We start from the raw sequence: 7,237 nt of genomic DNA on the forward strand, positions 1-7,237 counted from the left end.
CTTAATATCTATTATAATTTTTTCGCTTGTGGAGAACTTTTGAGTCCAAGTCATATTATTCTTTTACTGGATACATCTTGACAAATAAGTGGTCCTTTGTACAAATCATTCTATATTGTACACTAAGTTTAGAGCTCTGTTGATCAAATAACGGTTATTTTTTTGGAATCTTATTGCCAAGTACAAATGGATTTATAGAAATGAGAGTTATCCGAAATATTCCTAGGTAAATCTAACAAATCAAAAACCTTTTTTTTCTGTAATTTATTAGCTTAGACTAAACCACACAACCAACCCTTCTTTTATATTCATTTGGGTCAATTAACATTTACTAAGGTAAATAGCTGATTTGCATTTTATACTACTTTCACCGCTAACATTAATACCCTGACTAGGTCACGCTGTACAGGTTTTTCACCTTTTCGCTTGATTGCATGCTAAGCAGAAATTGATTACACAAAATTTAAAGAAGAACATTAAAAACACCTTCAGACATATATTTGTGACATGCAAGCTTATATAAAAAATGTTTAAAAACTAATTGGGTGGAAGTAGAAAATTTTAAATATTTTAGAATGAAATTATAGCAAGTAAGAGTTCGAGATATGCAAATATATAATAGGAAATATAAAACCTAATATATATGTATATATATCCTCAACTTTTGTCTGATTATGAAACATTTCGCCCGCTGAGTATTTTAATATTAAAATGTCAGTACTTGCAAAGGAAAACTGTATACGCACAAAAGGTCTAAAGAAAATTAATAATCTCCATTTGCGGTTGTTGAAAGTAACAAGGATACGCCATCACGGCATTATTACCGCACCACAATGCAATGATGACAAGTATAATGATGACTTTAGGCAGCATAACGCCACTTGAAAACAGCGCGGTTGGCATGTGATAGGATATGACAGGCTATCAATGACAGCGAAAATGATTTAAAGGCAAAAAACAGATTAAAAAAGTTTCAAACGAAAATGAGCGAAGAAAAAACTTCGTAAAGGCTTACGATTGCGCAAGTGTATAGCGGGCAGCAAAAGAGATTTTCCAAACAGGACACGTTCATGAGATGGCGGCAAGTACTGCAGACCAGCAAGGAAACGAACGTACGAAACGGCAAGTAAGGAGGAAGTGGGAAGGACGCGCGGCGTAACAAGAAAATAGCGAAGAAGACAATGCTGGCAAAACTGGCTAACTTTTCACACACCAGCATATATGAGTAAATGTATGCGAACTGAGCGCACGAACAGCGAACCGACTTGCAAGCGATGACCAAACATATGAGTAAGTGAAAATTCGTTAAATCGAAAATCCGAAGATTGTCGATATGTAGTAGCGTTGCGGCCGAAAATCGACTAACGGTTTTTCGTTAACGGTATCACTGGCAAAGCACTGAGCAATGAAGCATATACTGGAAACAGAAGACTTGGAGCACGCGACGTGCCGAAAAGTATACGAAGACCAACTTAGCCTGGCGGCACCAATTCGTTAGCTAACACATATACATTACCACAGCACGGACATGCACACAAACACATATACAAATATGGAGATGGAGGTGCACGCGTTGGAGTCGTAACACTTGGAGGCGCGTAGACACAAACACCGAATGCGTGTCACTAGAGCTGTAGAGCGAAATTATGTATTATCCTTGCTAGGTTCGGCCGATTGTTGGCTAGTAGCAGCCACTCGTGTGTACCGTTACACTCTTTACCCATAGTTAAATAATATAATCTATACACGACTGCTTCCTTTGTAGAACAAGCTCTCGCACACGTTCTCTCTCTCTCTCTATCACTTCCTGCCGTACTGTCGTTTCGCTCTCAGAATATTCGTGCTGACGCTTAGGCGCCTGGTGCTCGACGAAACTATTACAAAATCGGCATATATATTTTATAAAGCAAAATTTTGCTGAAAACGAAGAAAATGTGTGCCATAAAAATTTTGCCAGAAACTCACTAAAGTCACAAATTTATATAAATTTCATTATGATTTTTATATTTCATTGCGATTTCATTCTTTGGGCTGTAATTTGAGTTTGCTTCGCACTCGTTAGCTTGCAGCATAGTGTGATATAACACATATAGTTTTCATGGCTGTCCTTGAAAGTCCTTTTTCAGCTATCATACCAATTTTATGCTTCACACACAATTTTTGAAAGTATATTTTTCCTCGAAAAAGTTTTTACTGCACATATTGGCTGCATAACTAGACGAAAAATCAAATTTCTGTATGTGAAGAGTGACCAGGATATCATATATCTTTTTTACAAAATTGCACACACGCACACATTTATGTAAGAAGGCATACAAATACACACACTTTTCGAAAAATCACACTGAAACTCCTTTTTCACGCATTTAAAGAAGAAAAAATATTAAAATTTCGTATAAAACTTTTCCACGCCTTTCAGCCAATGTCAAAAAGTCCTTCTACAAACGAAAAATCCTTCACACTTTGGCTTTTCCACGTTCGATTTTTCACCAGGCTTTATGTAATTTTCACGATATAGCGCCAGGCGCGTATTATACAAGTGTGAAAGAGAAAGAGAGAGAGCGCCGAAGTCCGTACATATAATATCCAGCAGGTCCACTTTTATGCAAATTTTCACAAAATGTTTCCTTTTTTCTTAATAAAAAATATGCACACTTTCACTGCAGAAGTTCTTAAAAATTTATATGCACACATACACACACAAAACCACTGATTTGTTAGTATATGTATCTAGTTTGCATAAGCCTTTATGCTAGACTTTGCCTACTGCTTTTTGTTGTATATTTAATCCGCACTAAACGACGAGTCGAGGAGCTACCGTTCACAGTTAAAACGCCAATGATAGTGTCTTCGCTGCAACTGACCGAAACGACTTGTCATACGCTTGCTCTAAGCTCTGGCAAACGGCAGCATGCGCTACAAATTATCGCTGCGCTGCTTTGCGCTGTGCTTCGGCTGGAAGTATTCGTTAGTAGTGTGCTAAAAAGCATATCTGCTGCGTCGAGAGCGTGAGCAATGTAATAGATTGCTTGAGAAACAAAAGCTCTTACATAGAGCTTTCAGCTAGTACAAACTGTGGTGGCGAATTTTCAATAGAGTTATGTGTGTTAGATTGATATACATATATAAATTGATGGATGGTGTGCTTTTGAAAAGCTTCTTTTGGAAGACTTATTTGTAGAGCAGTTATTTGAAAATAACTGTATACAAAGCTTTCTATAAAAGCTGTAAAAGATCTTATTACAGAAACTTTGAGCTTCGTTTATATGAAATATCAGGTTTTTAAAGGTAAATGCTCACGATGTGCGTTCAAAAAATTACGAGAATTTTAAAATTTCCAATTTTTCAAAAATCAAATTTTCAATTTTTTTTTATGTTTATATTTTGACAACCCTTAAAGTACGATAAAATTTTCAGCTATATTCATTAGTTACTTTATCTGTAGCGGCTACTTAGGTTAGTTTTTTTATACAAATAGAAGCTTTAAGGTCAATATTAGCCCAGTAAACAGAAATCCGTTATTTATTATTTAATAATGACGGCCGGGAAGGTTTTACTACATATGTATTTGGTGGGTTTGGCAAAGAATAATTTATTTTAAGCTATTTCCCCACTGCCAAACCTAATTCGGCCAATGCCGATGCCAAGGCCGATTAATCGGGCGGACTATAGTCTATTATAAGCTTGGCAAAAACACATACTTCGTTGCTTGTTGGAGAATTCTGGTCCAAACACAATACTGTTACGTTACCTCAGTCTCAATATTCGTCAGACATGACTCGGTGTGACTTTTTCCAATTTACAAAAATAAAGATGATTTTAAAGAGCCGTCGTTTTACAAGCATACTAGATATCGCTGAAAGAGCTAAAGACTATCCCAATAAGTAAAGAAAGGCTAAGTTCGGGTGCAACCGAAAATTTTATTCTCTCGCAATTTATTACTATAATTTTATTAAGAGAGCTTAGGGAAGTTATGATCCGATTTTAACCATTTCTGGTACAGAGACACACTATTAGAAGAAAAAGATTTTCCATAAGGCACTGAGTTCTTCATATTCGATATCAGGGTCATTGAAAAGTTATGGTCCGATTTTGAAAATAATAAGGGAAGCCACAGATGATATATATTATTTGTATAAACTTTTATTTCGCTATATTTATTAATTCCTAATGTATATATTATAAAGTGAAGGAATCAGAAGGAATTCAAAATTGAGGTATATGGGTAGTTGTCGTGGTTGTGAACCGATTTCATCCATTTTCCACACGTGTCATCAGAGTATCAAGAAATACTACGTTTATGCTTCATTTCTACACGGTTATATTTTACATGGGTAAAGCCTATAAGCATAAACGGCAAATGCTCTACTCGAGGTGAAGAGCCACGCTTTGAGGACTGCCACGCAAATTTTTTTTAATTATACTCTCGCAACCTGTTGCACAGAGTATCATAGTTTTGTTCACATAACGGTTGTTTGTGTCACCAAGAAATATAAGAGTTAGATATGGGGTTATATATACATAAATGATCAGGATGACGAGTAGATTTGAAATCCGGAAGTCTGTCCGTCCGTCTGTCCGTGCAAGCGATAACTTGAGTAAAAATTAAGATATCTTAATGAAACTTGGAACACATGTTCCTTGGCACCCTGAGGAGGTTGCTTTCGAAAAAGGGCAAAATCGGTCCACTGCCACGCCCACAAAATGGAGGAAACCGAAAACCTATACAGTGTCATAACTAAGCCATAAATAAGTTATGAAAATGAAATTTGGAACATAGGATCCCATTAGGGAGGGGCACATTTGGATGTAATTTTTTTGGAAAAGTGGGCGTGACCCCGCCCCCAAATAGGTTTTTTGTATATAACTCGCAAACCAATAAAGCTATATAAGCCAAACTTTCTGCAGTCGTTTCTTTTAGCCATTTCCTTATACAGTCCAAAAATGAAAGAAATCGGATAATAACCACGCCCACCTCCCATACAAAGGTTAGGTTGAAAATTACTAAAAGTGGGTTAACTCCCTAACGAACCTGTTTCTAAACGTCAGAAACACCAAATTTTACATAAGAAAAGGCAGAAGAAAGCTGCACTGAGATTTTTTTACAAAATGGAAAATGGGCGTGGCGTCGCCCACTTATGGGTCAAAAACCATATCTCAAGAACTATTCGACCGATTTCAATGAAATTTCTTGACACCCTGATGACACGGGTGGAATATGGGCGAAATTCACAACGGTTCACAACTACGTCTACTTCCCATATAACCCAATTTTGAATTCCATCTGATTCGTTCACTTTATAATGTATTCATAAGGAACCAATGAAGCTAGCGGAATAAAACTTTACACAAATACTATATTTGAGCTGTGACATCACTTGTGGAAAAATTGTCAAAATGATGACTTTTCAAGGCCCCTGATATCAAACATGAAGAACTCAGTGCCTAAGGTTAATTTTTCACCGAAAATATAGGTAAATCCCTCAGATATTTTAATGTAATTCATTCCCTCTGAATTTATTTCTTATAACAGTTTCTCTCTGTACCTGAAATGGTAAAAATTGGGTCATAACTTCCCCCAGATCCCATATACCTAATTATAAGTAATATTAAATTAAGTGAGCGTATAGTCTTCGATACGTTGTATCTTGGTGGTGAAAACGAGTGAAATCGGTTTAGGAATTACCTCAGTCCCCATATACTATTTATGATGATTTTCGTTATTCTATTGAACTTTATGCCGAATATATGGGTCGAATTGTGTTGTCTTTATAAAATTACATCAATAAATTGCGAGAGTATAAAATGTTCGGTTACACCCGAACTTAGCCCTTCCTTACTTGTTTTGAAATATTTTCAATATTAGCAAAGAACAATAATATATATATATATAAGTACACTTATTTTATTTATCTTTGATTCCAGTTCTTCACTTTGACTATTATTTAGCTGAAAAATTAAATTAATATTACAAATTTCGATCAATATTTTGGTAAATTATATAATTTTTAGCGAAAAATTAGCAATACGGGAACCTTGAATATGCAATTTGTCAAAACAATATACACCGGCACAAAAATCAGCTGATTTGACGTTCAACTTAACTCTAAATCCGTTTATGCACCCAAGTTAACACATCTACATACGTAAAGAATATTTGTATATTCTATCCTTGTAGATCATTTAACTCGTGGTGAAAAAGTGTTTATGCATGTGGATTGAACATACCAGTGTATAATATAGCCGAATAGAAATGAGGCATAAACGTAGTAAAAATATCTTACGTCACGCTCATTTTCCATTTTGTAAAAAGATCTGAGTGCAACTTCTTTCTGCTATTTCTTCTGTAAAATTTAGTGTTTCTGACGTTTTTCGTTAGTGAGTTAACGCACTTTTAGTAATTTTCAACCTAACCTTTGTATGGGAGGTGGACGTGGTTATTATCCGATTTCAACTATTTTCATGGTGTATGGAGGGGTACGTAAGGGAAACGACTGCAGAAAGTTTGGTTTATATAGCTTTATTAGTTTGCGAGATATATACTAAAAACCTATTTGGGGGCGGTGCCACGTCCACTTCTCCAAAAAATTACATCCAAATATGGCCCTTACTAGGACGATCCTTTGTACCAAATTGCGTGTTGCGAGAGTATAAAAATTTAGTGTAAGAAGTGTCTCGACGATTGGAAAAAGCACTGGCATAAGTGCTTACTGTCGAATGGGCAGTGAAAAAAATAAGTGTTTTTTCAAAAACCGAAAATTCCCGTTATTTTTTATCACAAAACAATTGGTACAAAAAGTGCACCAAAACAAACTGAAATTGTATGACTAATGTACTCCAATTATTATGTATCCAGCCAGTCATAACTCAAACTACGAAACTTTTTATTAATGTCCTCTGTAATATGATTTTATCAAAATCTCTTGCTAGAACAAGATATCAATCGAGATCATCTCAGATATTTGTTGTAATTTTTCATCAACTGGAGAGTAGCAAATCGAACAATACGGACTTTTTTCTAACCCCAAGTGTTCCACAGCAAGTCATATCAATTAATATAATATTTTTTACAGCAAAAGATATCGGTTTCCGTAAATGCAGAATTCAAAAGGGAAATCAAATTTATATTTGTCTATGTGTATTCAAACAAATATCGAATCTATTACTAGCTGGAGAATTCAGAATTTGTCCATGTATACGCTTTCCCGCATATTTTACTCACGTCCATTCAGTTTCT

At 35.4% G+C, this 7,237-nt stretch overlaps 1 protein-coding gene across 7 annotated transcripts in view; it reads right to left on the bottom strand.

Moving 5' to 3' along the window:
* Positions 1-2,920, bottom strand: part of LOC105217318 (sodium/potassium-transporting ATPase subunit beta-2) — an 82,298-nt gene extending 79,378 nt beyond the window's left edge. The window contains exon 1 of one of the 7 annotated variants that reach the window (XM_054226556.1): positions 2,768-2,920. The gene's annotated coding sequence lies outside the window, so the exon portion shown is untranslated. Of the gene's footprint in view, positions 1-2,696; positions 2,722-2,767 lie in introns of those variants that run through there. The other 6 variants (XM_054226558.1, XM_054226557.1, XM_054226555.1 and 3 more) reach the window with 6 other exon arrangements.
* Between the last annotated feature and the right edge of the window lie 4,317 nt (positions 2,921-7,237).

This window comes from Zeugodacus cucurbitae, chromosome 3, assembly GCF_028554725.1.
Source record: "Zeugodacus cucurbitae isolate PBARC_wt_2022May chromosome 3, idZeuCucr1.2, whole genome shotgun sequence".
Classification (NCBI taxonomy): domain Eukaryota; kingdom Metazoa; phylum Arthropoda; class Insecta; order Diptera; family Tephritidae; genus Zeugodacus; species Zeugodacus cucurbitae.